The 18,664-nt window shown below is 39.9% G+C and overlaps 1 long non-coding RNA gene across 7 annotated transcripts in view; it reads left to right on the top strand.

Moving 5' to 3' along the window:
* LOC106848061 (uncharacterized) overlaps nt 1-18,664 on the top strand; it is a 52,885-nt gene that overhangs the window by 26,634 nt on the left and 7,587 nt on the right. Inside the window, exons 5-7 of one of the 7 annotated variants that reach the window (XR_011495588.1) lie at nt 864-947; nt 2,473-2,619; nt 16,496-16,554. The exons of 1 other annotated variant lie outside the window; for it this stretch is intronic. This is a non-coding gene — a long non-coding RNA (uncharacterized lncRNA). 5 more of the 7 variants (XR_011495589.1, XR_011495590.1, XR_001402325.3 and 2 more) reach the window with 5 other exon arrangements.

Below are 18,664 nucleotides of genomic sequence, written 5' to 3'. Positions count from 1 at the left end.
CAGGAACAGTATGAGCCAAAGGCTAAGACACGTTCCAGGAAATGTGAGAGTAGAGGCGTGCGCAGAGCGGCGTCAAGCGTCAGCGGCATAGATGTCTCCGGGCTGGACCGCGGAGGCCCCTCGATGGAAGGCTCAGGCCTCCGGTGTTTGCGGTAAAAGGAGCGGAAGAAATCCACCGGTGATTTCTGATCACGTGATCGACGACATCGTGTACACACAACTGTGTTACAGAACATCCCAGGTTGTGTTGTGATTGTTTGCTTATATGGTTTATAAACATGTTCCACAAAAAAACCGAGCTTTTTTGGAATGAGATTATTTCTTCCTCTTCTTTATGGCCCCAATACCTAGCGAAGGGATTGTCACAGAAAGCATTCAATGATTGTAAAATTGGTTTTAAAAAGTTATTTCTTGAGAAACCACTGTGAGCCGGGTTCTTACACGCGCTATTTCAGCTGCTCTTGTAAGGTACTTACTGCTATCCTCCTTCAAGCAATGAGGAAATGGAGCTCAGGCAGCGAGAACTGCGTTCGAGCTCGGGTCGGCTGGCCAGCAAGCCCTGCTTTGCTTTCTCTTCTCTGCTACTCCACATTACTTCCTAACAGAAATTCTCGTGCTTGGAGTGAATTTCTGAGTTCTGAGAGTACCTTTACTAGAAAATTATTTATTGTTTATCTGAAATTTAAACTTACCTAAGCATCTGGTATCTTTATTTGCTCAATCTATGTACAGTTAGCTCTCTCCAGTTGCTCCGGCTGTCTTCCTTCCCTTCCTCACTTTTTCTTCAGCACTTCCACATGCACCTCTAACAGGTTGGAGGCGCCCAGAAGTGCTGTGATTCACTGCGCTAGGTTACTTTGCAGATTTAAAGGAACATGATGGAGATTCCTTCATTACTTATCTGCTTTGAATGCTATCAGATGCCAGCGTCTTTGGAAAAAGAAATGGTGAGTCTGCTGTTGCTGTTGTTTTTAACAGATAACCATATGTAATATAAATTCCTTCTCAGGGTATTTTGGTTAACATGAGACCCATCTTAGACTTTAACTCTGTGCTTAAAAAAGCTGCTGTCGGGCACACTGAAAAGGGATACCATTGTCTGCTTCCTGGTGCTCGTAATGAAAGTTTTTATTCTATTTTCTTACCTATAAAAATTACAAAATATTTCATGAATATAAAAATATAGGGACTTATAATAAACTATACATGTACTTCTGTATCTTGCTTTATACATTCAGCATTGTTTTGAGATTTATTTGTATTGATACATGTTGCTCTAATTCATTCATTTTTCATGACTGCATAATATTTCACTGCACAAAGGCACCATAATTTATTTACCCACTCTCCTGTGGATGAAATGTTGTTGAAATGAGCATTCGTGTGTATAGATCCTTGTACACCTGCAAGAGTTTCTTTAAGGTACATAAAATAGACTTGCTAGTCCACAGGGTATAGGCATCTTCCACTTTGCTAGATATTGTTGGATTAATCTCCACAGATGGAACTTAAAATCTACATTCCTGTCATGTTCGAGAGTTCCTGATACTACAAGTCCTCACCAAAACTTGAAAAAAATCAGGCTTTTAAAATATATGTCAGTCTGAATGGGTCTAAATTAACATCCTTATTTTAATTAGCATTTTAATTATTAATGAGGTTGAACATTGCTGATAATACGCTTATTAGCCATTCAGATTTACCCTTTGTGAAATGCCTGTAAGTAGCCTTTGCCCATTTTATGACTAGTTTTCTGCCTTTTTCTTATTCACTTGAATAAGCTCTTATATATTCTGAATATAAATAATTTTTATATGGTTTGTAAATGTCTTCTCTCAGTCTGTGGTATATCTCTTTATTCATGTATTACTGTATACAGGTTTTTAATTTTAAAGTTGTCACATTTATTAATCTTTTATATCTTGTGCTTTTTGTTTAAGAAATCATTTTTAAGAAATCTTTTCCTAATCCAAGTTCAAGATATTTTTCTGTATTTTCTTCCACATTTGTATATTTTTGAATATGATGTAAAATAGGGATAATGTTTTTACATATGAATAATAAAATGTCTCAAAACTATATATTGAACAGTCCATTTTTTCCCCTACTAATTTTTAACAACACTTCCAAGAAACAGCAAGTGTCCATATATCTGAGGATCTGTTTCTGAAATTTCTATTGTGCTCTTTGGCCAATTTCTCTATGCCTGAGCTAAAACCTCAAGGACCAATCAGTATAGTTGGACAATAACCATGCTATACAGAAGGATGATTTTTCCCAATGATCCTATTCTGGAGAAATATCATATTCAAGTGTGTTGATGGTTCTCATTAAATTAAAATCCGTTTGGTACTAATTGTGTGGTTGACAGAAGACACCAAGCACCTCCTTCTTCCCTCCAGTTCTCTCACTTTTGTACTGTAAAGAGGAAATGAGATTCTGGTGTACAAGTTCTCTTTCTCTAAATTCCAGCTTTGCGAAGAGTACTTAGCATGCTTGAAGGTCACCGCTGATGAACAGCTTGGAATCAGGCTATTAATATTCACAGAACACGCCTGTGCTCAGTGACATGATTGTAAAACATTCTGGAAGAAAACCTTGTGGTGCTTTCTGGGAGCGGTAAGTGTTTCCAATAAAATCCCACTAAAGAAGGGAGATTAGTGTCAACGGTAACGACTTTGTGTATTTCATCTCACTGTAATTTTGTACAAAAATGAATCTACTGTACATAAACCTTTCTGTCTTTGAGAGTTGTTAAATTTTCTTTAATTTTTTCCTCTTTTGCTAGTTATTTAGAAGTTTACATCCATTATTGGATAACTTTACATTAAAGATACACATATGTTTCATTGTGAACTTCAACAGTTAAGCAGGTTTTACCGGCCGTTCCCCGAGAGAGCTGAGCACTTGAGCACACAGTTATCTTCTCCTCCTCATTGCCTAGGATTTGCAGTGGCATCTGGAATTATAGGTCCAAATCATTATTTTTTCCTCTATGAATTTTCTTCTTCAAAAACATTAACATTAACAATAATTATTTAGGAAATTCTAAAATTTATTTTAAATTTTATGTCTTCCTCAAATTTTTCCATGTTATTAATCTGATTTATTTTAGTTTACTTTTTTAACAGGTTTATGGAGGTTTAATTGATATATAATAGACTAAACTTATTTAAAGTGTACAATTTATTAATGTGTGTATATGTGTATCTGTCACCACAATCAATATAGTAATCACATCCATTACCCCTAAGCTTCCTCATTCTTTATTCTATTTGGATGGCTTACATCCTTGAATGGAAATTTCAAAACAAGATTTCTGACAATGTTACCTAACCGTTATACAGCCTTCACATGTGGCTTGTAGGAAGTTCACGGTTTCCCATTTAACCTAGACTCTCGTTTATCAATCTGGAGATTCAGGAAAGATTGGGATTCTCCCCACAATTATTGCTCCATCCCCTCCCTCTCATCTTCATCTCATTTTTGGATTTGGGTGGAAATGGCAGGGACAAGGGAGAATTAATTTTTCCTTCTGGTTGGCTTCCCCTATGTCTGTAATAGACAGTGGCTGGTGTTGCTTCCTCTCTACTGTTTTTTTCCTGCTATATTTCCTGCAGAATTTACTCAAAATGTCATGTTATTGGTGGGACGCTAACTTCCCTCAGAGGTAGTCAGGGTCATTCATATACTCAGGAAATGCCTCCAATATTTCCAGGGTCTGGGTAACGCTGTTGTCAAACTGGATTGTCGGTGTCAGAACTTGGACAGACCTGGCAGAAGTGCTTAATAAATGTTTGTTGAATAAATAATTCGTGAGTTCCCATTAGAGGAGGGGCCGAGGGCTTCACCATCCTAGGGTTTCTTACACTATCTACGAAAACGCCAGCTCATGAGAAATGCTTCAATTCATCTTTGCTACTTCCCTTGTTGACAGGTTTCTGATGAAGAAGTCTTAGTGTTTTCTTAATTAATTTCATAGTCATTCTATATCCAACAGTTACAGGGTTTTTCTTTAATTGAAATATAAATAGTATTTAGTAAAACATTGCTGATCAATATAGAATTAGTAATTAGTAAGAATTGATATGCACTCTCAATCATTTAAATATTTTTAAAACACCCAGAAAGTGTTTTTAATAACTAAATGTAATGACGAATGTTTGCACAGATCTGAAGTTCTCTCTGAAAGCGTCAATGTTCATCCTGTGGCATGGAGCCCTGTGGACACGCACATTCTCTTTCCAGTGGAGCTTTGCAGGCAGTGCAGAGCCCTCTTTCAAACACACTACCATTGCTTTTAACTGAAGGCTACTGGAGAAGACAATGAGGCTTAAACTGGTATTTGTGTAATTAGTTCCAAAATGCGTCTTGTTAATTGTGTGAGAGATTCAAAGGGAAAAGGGACAAAACTCCAGCTATGGTGTTAAAATAAAGACCAGCAGACTATTTCTGAACTCTCTTTTCTCAGTCTATTTGTTCCCTGTTCTCAGAGATTATGTGAGCAATCTTCTTTTCTCCTAAGCTGCTCAGAATCTAATGAATGAAGGGAACAGTCCAAGAAAATGATGCTGGAGATGGGAAGCTCACAGCAATAAGACATCTGGAATCCAGAAGACTTTCCAACTAGAAATCTAGGTGGCTCAAAAAATATAGTGTTTTATTGTTTAAGCATACTTCAGTGTGGAGGCTATTAACTGCCTGATCTCAATGGAATATCTTTTGGAAGCTAGTGTCACCCATTAATCATCATTTTAATAAATGCAATAGTGATACAATTGTAGAGTTTGTAACATTTTGTACTTGTCCTGACAAGTTTGAGGATGAGTTTTATCAGAAGATATACCAGTTTATTTTTTTCCCCCTCTTCTTCATTGGAACTCTTACTCAGACAGATTTTAAGTGGGAAGAACCATTCATCATCATCAAGGATGAGATGAGAGTCTAAGGTGTGTGTGGCACATCACTAGGCCACAGGCGCAAACTGGGATCTTGATGCTGCTCACGGCCCCTTGCTAGCATCCTGCAGAACGCTCCAGGCACAAGCACAACCTATTCCTCTCTGGAGAGTTGACTCTGACTTTCTCCCCGTCTTTCGCCTTGTTTACTTTGTCAGATCAGTGTGAGTTGTGATGACTCCTTTTACTCTTTTACCTCAAGACTTGATGCAGGTGAAAAGGACCTGCTTCTATTTCCCTTGTGCTTCTGTTTCCTCTTTATGAGGCTTTGGAGCTTACCTTTAATTTCTAGAGGAGTAAGAAGAAATACAGAAAGAACAGTCATCCTTAATTTCTGAAACAGAACTGGGCTGAACCTCAGTTTCCCTTCCTCTTGTTCTATTCAGATCTAGTCTGACATCCAAAAGGGGATGGGAGACTCTCTTGGCCCCATCTACCATACCAGCCAGCTGCAAAGGGGAGAGAGTCGTAGAAAGAACACTGCGTAAGGGAAAATTCCAAGAGGAACAGAGTTCTCTAGAAAGTGTTTGCCCTGACGCCCTTCACTAAGTCTTTATGACCTAGCACAGCGTTTCAGGCATATGTCTCTTAAAACTTCACTTTGCCCAAGGCTTACATCTGGGCTTCTGCTCCTGGGGAGAAGGTGCAGGAGGGAGAGTGGGAGGCCAGCGTTGGTCCTTGGTCACTTCCATTGCTGGTCAGTAGTCCACGCTGAGTATTTGAATGCAGAACACATGTCAAGTCTATTGTCTATAATTTAATTTTAAATACTTAAGTACTTTAAAACAGAGAGAAACTGGGTATAGTTTATTTTAATACATACCCTAGGAGCAGGAGTGCTCATTGCATCAGCGGTTCTTCAGCATTTGAAAAACCCTCTTCTGGAGTGCACGCTCCAAGGACAGTAAATCCTTCGAACATTGCCCTCTAAACCTACATTAGAGGGCCATTAACCTGCATGAGGGGAATTGGAGGTTCTTTTCAATGGTGCACTGAGTGGTGTTAAAAATATGTGGATTGGCTAGACTATAGAATAGACACCTCTAGAAAAGGATTTATAAACACGGAGAAATAAAAAACTTAATACCCTTTGAAAGGTGCTCTATTCCTAGGACCCACCTGTTCCTGGTCCCTGCAACTTAACCAGGGATTCAGTTGACTGCCCTGAGCAGAAAGTTGAAAAGTTGTGCCATTAACACACCATCCTAGCTACCTTGAGTCACCATTTTGTGCAAGGGTACTCATTCGCATGCCTATAAGACAGTGAGCTGGACTTCAGAAGAGGCTGTATGACTGTGTGGATGCTTTTGTGACTGCTGGTCAATTGATGTTTGTATAAATAACAAAATTCTATCTAAGATTTGCTTTTCTAGATAATATGCCAACCTGGTATCCAGATTACAAGGAGACGGAGCTCCACCTCATTGTTGGTGGCTACTGGTATCTACCAAAAGGACTGAATGATCGTGAAGCTCAAATAGGCTTGAGTCACTTTGCAATACTAAGAAGAGTACTGATGAAACAAGGGACAACAAGCTCTAATATTTTTGATAGGATGGCCATATAATTTATTTTCAAACGGAGACACTTTTGATAGTGAAAATAGGCACAATTAATAATTAAACCAGAACAATAGGCCTAAACCAGGACATTCTTGTGTGAGGATTCTTGGGACCCCCCAGAACAATGTTACTTGTGGTGACTGTGGTTATGGAATTTCTCTTGATATTAGGAAGTCCACGAGGTGTCTACACAGGGAAGTAAAAAGAGAGAGCTACACCAATTATCTGGAGATATAAATATGTATTTACGTGAACCACATAAAATTGCAGTTTTGTAGGTCAAAAACAGTAGACTATCAGCCAGGCAATGATTGAACTAAATATTACTGTGTGGAAGAAAGTTTGTGTGGTGAGTTGTGGCTTTCTTCAAAGAAGACATTAGGTATTTTTCCTTAACTCTATACCTTATGCTATCTTTATAAACAAAGATAGTCTATTTGCCCAACCTTTACATCTCAATCTTGAAAAATACCACTTTAAATCTAAAAAAATCACCCAGTGCACTCTCTTAGGAAGACATCGTTAATGTACTTTTGAAGCAAGGTGATTTTTAAGTGTGTCAAGACAAAGAGACGGGCTCTGAGATGTTGCAGAACAGCTGCACAATTGGTTTTCTGGACACGGGGCGTCCCCAGGACGGATGTGGCATGTGGCGCTTCTGCTTGAGGAAGCTTCTCTCAGGGATAAGGCAGCGCGGGCTTCGCCAGTGAGAAAGTGCCAGGCCTTGAAATGGGAGCAAAGGGACTTGGAGACTAAAATAAAACCCAACCAAATGGTGGAAACATGCTCAACTCCTTAATTTATCTGATTAGAGCCAACAGGCGCCACCGTGGAGAACATTTGCTCCCGTCCCAAATCCATGAAAGCAGCAGTGGAACTATTTCTTGGCTTGGCTGCAGATTGATGGGGGATGAACTAATGGGGGATTTGGTTTCAGCCTGGAGTCACTGTGAAACAGTGACAGACTGCCGTCACTGCAAAAGTCTGCGGGCGTCAAGTGCTCCCCGGGGCACTGGAGAAGATGCCCCAGTCCCCCGGGAACGTTCCTCTAACCCAAATCCCAGCCCAACCCCAGCTCCTGCCCCAGACTGCTCCGCTTTAGTCTTTTAATACAAGTGCGTGGCTGCTTAGACTTAAGGGGTTTGAGCAGAGTTTGGTTCATGTGTACTAGGTTAGCTTAATGTTTAATCGTCGCCTCCTAAAATTGCACTGCGTTGCTGTAGAGGGTACAAAGAAGGACAGAGCTATCTTTTGCTGTTCTAGGATCTGGGATAGTAGTTACCAGTAAGAGAAAAACAGAGAAGACTGTGTTCCAGGGCAGCGTATGGATATCCTGGTCACCCTGCCCCATGCCCCCAAATCAGGAGGCCTGTGTGTGTGTGTGGTGTGTGTGTGTGTGTGTGTGTCTGTGTGTGTGTCCTGCCTCAGTCATCTACCACAAGCTGTGTGTCCCTGAATTACTTAGCCTCTTTGGGACTGACTTTTCATTCATTGCCAAAAGGAAATATTTGAGAATCTCTAAGGATCTAGGAAGTGTAACATGCTATGAGGGTAAATGTAAAAGTACCCTTAAAGCTTAAAGGAGCTGTATAGAGAATTGGTATTATTTAAAAATCTTCCCCAAATGAGCCCTTTCAGACTCTGCTGTTATGTGGCTGATCGTTATCATCGAGTCCATTCTACTGAAGTGGGGATGACTTTTCTAAGTTAATTGCAGTGTTTGTTGAGCACCTGTGCTGGATGCAGAAGCCTATCCAGGTTTGCTGGAACTGAATCTTATATGATTTAGGGAACCCCCTTTACAAAAAGAGATTCTAAATACAGACTTAGCTGCAAAAGTGAATATTTGTTTAGAATAAGAAAATAAATCATAACAAATTACTAGAGGCTTAGAGATTTAAGTCCCTTTCTTCTGAGCTCTTTTTAGGCAATCTCCCAGCATTGCTTACACAGAAATGCCTCTGACTGAAGCCTGGCTTCCCCTCTTCCCTGGATCAGACATTTGACAGCTCCCAGCAACTCCTAGTGCTCAATGGGGCCCGTGCAGGCGAGCAGTCCTGAAGTTTAAATTTCACGAAGCTGCAAGGTAAATCTGCCTCTAAGTCCTTTAGGGAATCAAGACACACAGGACAGGTCTCCCAGTCACCAGAAAATCAGTGGGCTGTAGCCATTAGACGTCCCCAGAAAAGAGCTACGCTGTGTTGTTCATTTAACTAGAAGAGTGCCACAGGCCAGCAAAAGGATTCAAATGATGACAATTATTTACTTAAAATTTTAATTTTGAAATTAATTTAGACTTACAGTTTGCAAAAATAGTATGTAGACTGCCCATTTATTCTTCACCCACCTTCCCTTAACATGATCACCTTACAATGCATAATTATTGACACCAGGAAATTAACACTCATACAATACTGTTAACTAAAGTATAGCCTTTATTTAAATTTTACCAGTTTCTCACCAAATTTTCACCACTAGTCTATTTCTGTTTTCGCGTCCAGTTCAGGATCCCACCCTATTTGTCCTATCTCTTTAGTCTCTTCCTATTTTTGACAGTCCCTCAGTCTCTCTTTTACTTTCATAATTTTGACACTTTTGAGGAGTGCCGCTCAGGTATTTGTAGAATGCTTCTCGATTTGTGTTGTCTGACGTTTGCTCATGGTTAGATTGAGCTAATGCATTTTTGGCAAGAATACTACGGAAGCGATGCTGTACTCTTGGGTCATACTCCAATATGATTATTTATTTTCTGGCTGAATTGTCTCAGCCTTGGCCTGTTTCAGACTGGCTCCTGTGTCATTTCAACATCCCCTCAACCTTTTTTGAGCATTTGTGGCATCAAAAGATGTTCCAGGCTCATCTTGTATTGCCCCTTTCCCCAGCCTTAGAATTAATCGTTTCCACAAGAAGCCCATTATTAGGTTTTGATTAGTGTACTATTCTCTTTATTCCTAAAATCCCGGATCTTGGATGGGTTGTTTCCTAAACAACTGAAACACATGCATTATCAATCACTAACAGTGGGCCTATGTATTCCTTTTCTAAACTGCAATTGTAAAAGAACCCAGAATGTGAGTTCTGGCCACACTATCAAAATCCAGGTGTGCTAGCCTCCACAGGGACTTCCAAGCAAGACTTTCAAGGCACTTGCTAAGAAAATAGGTCTTCCTTGATATGTTCCTTCCCTCATCATCCATGTCCAACTGGCCCCCACCTGTCAGTTCTCATAAGTCCATACCCTCTGCTGAACCTCACTGACACTTCTTGGCTTCTGAGCCTTCCTGGGGCTTTCCAGGGATATTGTGCAGCCTCCTAATGGTCTTCCTGCCTCGACCCTTTCCTTTCTCCAACCCAACCTTCATGTGGATGCATAAGTAATCTTGCCATTTGCAAATCCAGCCTTATACTTCACTCTGCTAAGGATAGAGGAGGATGGTTTTTCTATATGTTGATGGTTTTTCTGAACCTATGCCTCCCTAATATTGACAGCAGAGGTTCTTAAACTTTAGTGTAAATCAGAATCAGCTGGAGGGCTTGTTAAAACACAGATTAACAGGTTCCATCCCAGATTTCAGAATCAGTAGGTTTGGGAGGGTGTCTGGGAATGTGCACATCCAACAAGTTCTCAGATGATGCTGATGCTGCTGGTTCAGATGACCCACTGACCAACAAGATAATATCCAAACTGCTTGACAAGAAACCCAAGACCCTTTCACAATTATGTCCTTGAACTTGCCTCCCACCTGTCTCTACCCTTTCCTCATCTTTGTCCCTTTTCCCATCTTTGCACATCCCCTGAATGTACTAATGCCCCTGACTGGTCTGTCCATTCCTCCTTGTCTCTCACATTTCTCTGTATTTTGTGGACAACCATCTTGGCTCTCCTCTCTGAAGTCTTCCTTATTCCTCCAGCCTCAGAAGGACTGTCTTCTGTGGTCCAATAGTACTCGGTAACACTCACTATGAGAATTACAACTTGGTTTACTGATTTGATTCTCCCAGTAGTTTATGAGTTCTCTAAAGGCGGAAAGTGCCATCTTCAGCTTTCACTCCTAGCACCCAGCCCTCATGTCATCGGCAGAGAATAGGCACTGAATAAACATTGTTGAATGAAACTCTCTCAATTCTGTTCCACTGATCTGTGTGTCTGTTTTTGTGCCAGTACCACGCTGTTTTGGTTACTATAGCTTTGTAGTATATTTTGAAATTGGGGAGTGTGCTACCTCCAGCTTTGTTTTTTTTCCTCAGGATTCCTTTGGCTATTCAGGTTCTTTTGTTGTTCCATATAAATTTTAGGATTCTTTGTTCTATTTCTGTGAAAAATGTTGTTGGAACTTTGATAGGGATTGCATTGAATCTATAGACTGCTTTAGGAAGTATGGACATTTTAGCTATGTCAATTCTTCCAATTCAAGAGCATGGAATATCTTTCCATTTCTTTGTGTCTTGTTAAATTTCTTTCAACAATGTTTTATAGTTTTTGGTGTACAGATCTTTCCCCTCTTTGGTTAAGTTTATTCCTAGGTATCTTACTCTTTTTGTTGCAATTGTAAATGGGATTGTATTCTTAATTTCTCTTTCTGCTACTTCGTTGTTAGTGTACAGAAACACAACCGATTTTTGTATGTTGATTTTGTATCCTGTGATTTGACTGTATTCATTTATTATTTCTAAAAGTTTTTTAGTGGATTCTTTAGGGTTTTCTATGTATAAAATCATGTCATTTGCAAGAGTGACAGTTTCACTTCTTCTTTTACAATTTGGATCCTTTTTATTTCTTTTTTGTGACTGATTGCTCTGGCTAGGACTTCCAATACTATGTTAAATAAGAGTGATGGCAGTGGGCATCCTTGTCTGCTTCCTGTTCTTAGAGGGATAGCTTTCAGTTTTTCTCTGTTGAGAATGGGATTTGCTGTGGGTTTGTCATATATGGCCTTTATTATGTTGAGGTATTCTCTGTCTATACCCATTTTATTTAGAGATTTTAACATAAACGGATGCTATATCTTGTCAAATGCTTTCTCTGCATCCATTGATATGATCATGTGATTTTTATTCTTCATTTTGTTAATGTGGTGTATCATGTTGATAGATTTGCAGATGTTGAACCATCCTTGCATCCCTGGAATAAAACCCACTTGATCATGATGTATGATCTTTTTAATCTATCATTGTATTCAATTTGCTAGTATTTTGTTGAGGATTTTTGCAGTGATGTTCATCAGTGATATTGGCCTATAATTTTCTTTTTTGGTGTTATCCCTGTCTGGTTTTGGTGTCAGGATACTGTTGGCTTCATAGCATGAGTTAGGAAGCCTCCTCTCCTCTTCAATTTTTTGGAAGAGTTGAGAAGGGTAGATATTAAGTTTTCTTTGAATGTCTGATAGAATTCACCAGGGAAGCCATCTGGTCCTGGACTTTTATTTTTTGGGAGGTTTTTGATTGCTGTTTTGATCTCCTTACTGGTGATTGATCTATTCAAATTCTCTACTTCTTCTTGGTCCAGTTTTGAAAGGTTGTATACTTCTAAGAATTGATCCATTTCTTCTAGATTATCGAATTTCTTGGCATATAACTTTTCATAGTAGTCTCATAATCTTTTGTATTTCTGAGGTGTCCATTGTAAGTTCTCCTCTTTCATTTCTGATTTTATTTATTTGAGTCTTCTCTCTTTTTTCTTGGTGAGTCTAGCCAAGGATTTGTCAATTTTGTTTATCTTTTCAAAGAATCAGCTCTTGGTTTCATTAATTTTTTCTATTGTTCTTTTTCAAGTCTCTATTTAGTTTATTTCTGCTCTGATTTTTATTATTTCCTTCCTTCTGCTGATTTTGGGCTTTATTTGTTCTTCTTTTTCCAGTTCCTTTAGATGCACTGTTAGATTGTTTATTTGGAATTTTTCTTCTTTGTTGAGGTAGGCCTGAATTGCTGTAAACTTCCCTCTTAGAACCTCTTTGCTGTATCACCTAGATTTTGCCATGTTGTATTTTCATTTTCATTTGTCTCCAGGATTTTTTTGATTTCTCCTTTGATTTCTTCATTGACCCAATCGTTGTTCAGTAGCATTTCGTTTAATTTCCACGTTTTTGTGGCTTTTCTGATTTTATTCCTGTAGTTGATTTCTAGTTTCATACCTTTGTGGTCAGAAAATATGCATGATATTATTTTGATCTTATTAAATTTATTCAGAAGTGTTTTGTGGCCTAATATGTGATCAATCCTGGAGAATGTTCCGTGTGCATTTGAAAAGAATGTGTATTCAGTGGTTTTTGGATGGAATATTGTATTTATATCTACTAAGTCCATCTGGTCAAATGTGTCACTTAAGGCCAGTATTTTCTTATCTATCTTCTGTTTGGATGATCTATCCATTGGTGTAAGTGGAGTGTTAAAGTCCTCTACTATTATTGTGTTACTGTCTATTTCTCCTTGTATGTCTGTTAATAATTGCTTTATATATTTAGGCTCCTATGTTTAGTGTGTAGATATTTAGAAGTATTATATCTTCTTGTTGGATTGTTCTCTTTATCATTATGTAGTTCCCTTCTTTCTTTCTTGTTACAGTTTTTGTTTTGAAGTCTGTTTTTTTCTGATATAAGTATTGCTACCCCCGCTTTCTTTTCTTTGCAATTTGCATAGAATATCTTTTTTCATCCTTTCACTTTCAGTTTGTGAGAATCTTTAGGTCTGAAGTGTGTCTCCTGTATGCAGCATATATATGGGTCTTATATTTTTTATCCAATTGGCCACCCTATGTCTTTTGATTGGTGCACTTAGTCCATAGACATTTAAAGTAGCTATTGAAAAATATGTATTTATTGCCATTTTGTTACTTTTTTTTTCTGGGTGTTTTAGTAGTTCTTCTCTGTTCCTTTTTCTCTTGATATCTTCCCTTGTGGCTTGATGGCTTTCTTTAGTAATATGTTTGATTTTTTTTTTTTTGTCTTACTCATTTGCTTACTAATTATAGGTTTCTAGTTTGTGATTACCACGAGGATCTTATATAATATCCTATGTATATAGCAGTCTATAGTGAGTTGATAGAGTCTTTAGCTTGACCTCTTTCTAAAAGCTCTACTTTTTCACTCCCCTCCTCCCACGTTTTATATTTTTGCAATCATGTCTAATCTCTTGTTTTGTGTGTATCTGTCCATTACCCTCTTATCATTGAAATAGGTAATTTTAGTGCTTTTGTCTTTTAACCATCATATCTTTACAGGTGGTTGATCTGCTACCTTTACTATAGTTTTACCTTTACCAGTGATTTTATTGCCTGGTTTTTTGGGGGGGGTTCTTTTGATAATTTTTTAATACCTATTTGTGGTCATCAATTTCCCACTTAAATAAGTCCCTTCAGCATTTCTTGTAGAACTGGTTTCTTGGTGATAAACTTCTTTAATTTTTGCTTGTCTGGCAAGCTCTTTATCTCTCCTTCCATTCTGAATGACAACCTTGCTGGATAGAGTATTCTTGACTAGCTTTTTTCCTTTTAGCACTTTAAATACGTTGTGCCATTCTCTTCTCACCTGTAGGGTCTCGGCTGAGAAGTCCGCTGATAGCCTGATGGGATTTCCTTTGTATGTCACTTGTTGCCTTTCTCTTGCCACTTTTAGAGGATTGTCTCTTTGTCTTTAATGTTGGACATTTTAATTATAATGTATCTTGTTGTGGGCCTCTTGGGCTTGTTTGGAGCTCTCTGTACTTCCTATACTTAGATGTCTGTTTCCTTCCATAGGTTAGGAAAATTTTCAGCTATTATTTCTTCAAATAGATTTTCTGCCCCTTTGTCTCTCTCCTCTCCTTCTGGGACACATATAATATGAATGTTAGTGCACTTGATATCGTACCAGAGTCCCCTTAGACTGTTCTCATTCTGTCTAAATCTTTTTTCTTTTATCTGTTCAGCTTGTGTGATTTCCTCTAGTCTTTCGTCTAGCTCACTGATCCGTTCTTCTGTATCATCTACTCTGCTATTGAGTCCCTCCAGTGAATTTTTCATTTCCAGTATTGTATTCATCATTTCTGATTGGTTCTTTTATATATTTTCAAGTTCTTTGTTGATGAGCTCACTGTGTTCATCCAGTCTTCTCCCAATATCTATGAGCATCCTTATGAGTTTTTGTTTGAACTCTTTGTCAGGTAGGTTGCTTATTTCTGTTTTATTTAGGCCTTTCTCTGGGGTTTTGTCCTGTTCCCTTCCTTGGAATGTATTCCTTTGTCTCCTCATTATGCTTCTTTCTCTGTGCTTATATCTATGTATTAGGTGAGTTGGCTATGTCTCCTGATCTTGGAGAAGTGGCCTTATGTAAGAGATGCCTCTTGAGGCCCAGCAGCGTGTTTCCCTCTCATCATCAGTCCAAATGATCCAGGAGTGACCCATTTGTGGGCTGCTTGTGTCCTTCTGCTGTGGCAGGGTTGCTCTTGATGCAGGTACCCAGGGAGTCTAGTCTTTCCTTCCCTGGCCAGCTGTTTGTAAATCTGGTTTGGGGAGCCTCAGCACTGTTGGCTACAAAGTCTAACAGCACACTCCTCTTGCAGTTTTCCTCTTAATTGGGGAGGTGCCCAGTGTAGCTGGTTGCTAGGCTCAGGGGCTTACATTTGCTATAGGCCTCAGTCCTACAAGGCTGTTGTCTACTCTCTCAGGATGCAGCTGAGTGGGGCTGGCCCTAGGCATGGGAGCACTCAATTGTTTCAGGCTTTGGAAGGTGGGGCTGGTTCTTTTATATGGCTATTGGTGAAGCACAGGTCTTCTGCCACTGATAAGTCTCACCCTCCACAGGTCCACACACACCGTCAACACAGTCCTGGTCCATGCACACTTCCCAACCCCCTGGAGTATATCCTGACACCCCATTGCAGAGGGCCCCACCTCTCCACCAATCCCACACAGTTCACCTGGTCCTCACACAGGTCCTGCCCCACAGAGGCAGACACACTAGCCTGCCTGTAGAGGATCAAGGCATTCAGTCAATGCAGGCGGACAAGTAGCCTAAGGGCTTGCTGTTGAGTGAGGCCAGTCCCTAGGGTAAGCTGCCTGCCCTGGCTGAACTAGATTAAATCTGCATTCTAGTGGGTGTGGCAGACCCCTGGGCTAACAGACCAGGGGAAGAACTTCAATGGTGTCTGCTGAGGTCTGTGTCAGCACGCCTGGACTAGGTGACAACAATGGCCACCACCAATGTCTCAGTCTCCAGAGAGGTCTCTCTTTTCACCAAGATGCACCCAGAGCCTACCAAGTGAGTCTCTTTTCACCAAAGGGCTGTCAGCCTTCTTTCTGGTAATTTTAGGTTGCTGAAATGGTGAGTTTGTGCATGGGCGCTTTAAGAACCGGGTCTTTTCAGCTTTTGTCTGATAGCTTTTCTGGGGATATACCCTGCTGCAGTATTTAATAGGCAGTGAAACCAGATAGTAAGACCCTCGTCTCAGTTGTGCTGAGTCTGAAGGATGCTTATAGCAGTATCGGGCCCCCGCTCAGGACCTCACTCCTCCAGGGAGTGCATACCTTAGGGTGGCTCCTGCCTGGCTGGCTGTGAATCCGCTGCTCCTGAAGGTGCCTTTTTCTCTCTCCAGAAGGAATTTCTGCCTCTTCCACCTTAGTCAGGACTGTCCCTTCTTGTGGGGGTTGTTTTTATCCAGTTTTCAGTTTTCTATCCAGGGTAATTTTTCCAAAAATAGTTGTAACCTGGTTGTGTTCGTGGGAGGACATGAGTTCAGAGTCTGCATACTCCACCATCTTGACGAAATCTCCCAGTAGAAGAATTTTTAAAAAGCAGAGGAAAAATTCAAGTTTACTCTGGATGCTCAAGTCTCCATTGAAGGAATTCATAAAAATCATAGAATGGTCCATGAATGCAGCAGAACGTTTTCTTTTATTGCTGTGTACAAACTGCGAATGAAACAGTCTTTGATTTCTTGGGCTACATGCTCATGGTGCAGTAACAGTTAAATTAATTTCTGGTATGTCTCATCTCATTACAGGTCTATGCAACGGTCTCTTTCAATTTTAAATTGAGCTTCAGGGAAGATTAAATACTCAGGTATTCCAGTTTGTATAAAATTTCCAGATCCATACAAATGAAACTTCCTCTGTCTAAATGACCCTAATCATTGTAATTTAACTAGATGGAGCTTATTTCCTTTTGACAGAGCTTGTCATGTTGAATCTTATCCATGGAGATGAACAGCATGCCAAATGGGTAATAAGTATTCCAGATGTTGCCTTGCCACTTTCCAGCACAGTTATTAATAAAAGTCAGTTGCTTCTTGTCTTTTTCTATCCTCTAATATTGCTGAGAATATAAACTTCCTTTTCCCCCACTAAGATAGGGTAATTTAAAAGTACAGTAAATGGCTGCTGCAGAGGAAACTGACTATTATAAAGGCACTCATCCACCGTGAGTGGGACGTCAGGGACTCTCAGGGCAATCTGAGGCTTGGCGGGACTGGGGATGGAAGAGTGCGGAGGATCTGAAGGAGACTGTGCCAGAGCTCTGTGTTTGAGATTGTGCGTGTATGTGCGCGTGTTGGAGGGGACTGAGCATCCAAAGAGCCATTTCATTTACTTTTGGCTGGGGAAAAGCCAATACAAGTGGGAACAGCTACCATAACAGTCACTTGATTACAATGGCCTCCCCTAGTCAAAGCATGGAGGTCGCCTGAAGGCCTCACGGCCGCCTCTCTGAACCTCTGCCCTGTTCCTGCGCAGCCCCGAGAGACCTCTAGGCAGAGACCACAGAGGGCCTTCAGTGGGATTTCCGGTGTCTACCCTCAAGCACTGAAAGGAAGGTTGGTCTGACTGCAGAGAGCACACTGGAGGCCAGAGGGACACGGTCAGATTCCAGGGCACTCTGCTGACCATACACATTTTAAGACTTACTAGAGAGATCTAAGTTTTCTTAGGTATGAACGAATTAGACATTCAGAGCTAGGAACAGCCTAAGAATCCTAATGATAATTATAATCATTTTCCAGTGTGATGGCTTCATCAGTCTTTCAAAACACCTTGGGTTTGGTGATTTTTAAGTGAATTTTCCTTCAATTAATAAAAACACAACACTTGGGGCTCCCCTTCACCTTGCCCTCTCTCCTTTTAAATGTAAAATCATGGAGAGGGCTTTGCATTTCTAAAGTATAAAGGTACGGTTTAATGCTACTCTCAAGAAAGAAGAGACCTCCAAACAATTGGTAAAGTGAAATAAAGTTCTGGTCTTCAGAAAACAGTTTCAACTGGCATCATAATCCATATTTGAATAATCTTCTATACACAGCCCTGTACTCCCCTCCCTCTCAGGATTTTGGCTCTAGTTAACAATAACCTAATGTCCAGTTTAAACTGCTGTGAACTTAGAAGTGGAAGACGTTTACCACGAAGGCCACGTTTGCTTTGCAGTCTACGCTTGCAGCATTTCCAATGTGCCTGAACGGTTATGTGGATTTTTTGATGTAGATGCTGTTTCCTCAGATGTCAACAGAGAAATGCTATTCTGGGTGCAAGTATTTTCCCTCCCAGTATATCCATTAATTTTTCAAGTTTATCAACAATTGAAATTATTAAACTGGGCTTTACTGACATCTGCTGGACAAAATCTGTTTTTCATTATATTACCAACTCACTAATGCTCAGGTTTTACTAACTAGATGGTTACTATTAATTAAACCAATCAAGCAAAGCTGTACTAAATGAAACAAAATAGAACTGAGCTAAACATAAGGTCATTATTCAGCACGTAAGAAAGCTCAGTAAAGGTTTCTAAGTCCATTTCTCTAGCTGGTCGGCCCATATCACACAATGTACATTTTCCGAGTGCCCTCTATGTGTCACCTGCTGTATATACGCAGCGGGTCCAGCACTCTGATGGAGACCCACTTGCAAGCAGCAGACGGTCTGGTGGGGGAGACATATATCAAAACGTTGTTTCAGAATGTATTCTGTCCAGAGTACCGCCTCCTTCAGCAGCAAGACGACTACACTGTACCTATTGTTCCAAGAGCATCTTTGCAGCGGTAATAAACCAGAGCTGTATGTTTTTGTCCATTAGGCAATACATAGTGCCTTGGGCCTAGAAATTTTTCATGGGCCTACAAATATGTGTGTATTCTAAAATACAAGAGAACAGCAAATTGAAAACACTGTATTTTAAGTTGAAT

Source organism: Equus asinus, chromosome 19 (assembly GCF_041296235.1).
Source record: "Equus asinus isolate D_3611 breed Donkey chromosome 19, EquAss-T2T_v2, whole genome shotgun sequence".
Taxonomy (NCBI): domain Eukaryota; kingdom Metazoa; phylum Chordata; class Mammalia; order Perissodactyla; family Equidae; genus Equus; species Equus asinus.
Note: the sequence above shows the minus strand (reverse complement) of the source record. Positions and strands in the feature narration are given on the sequence as shown.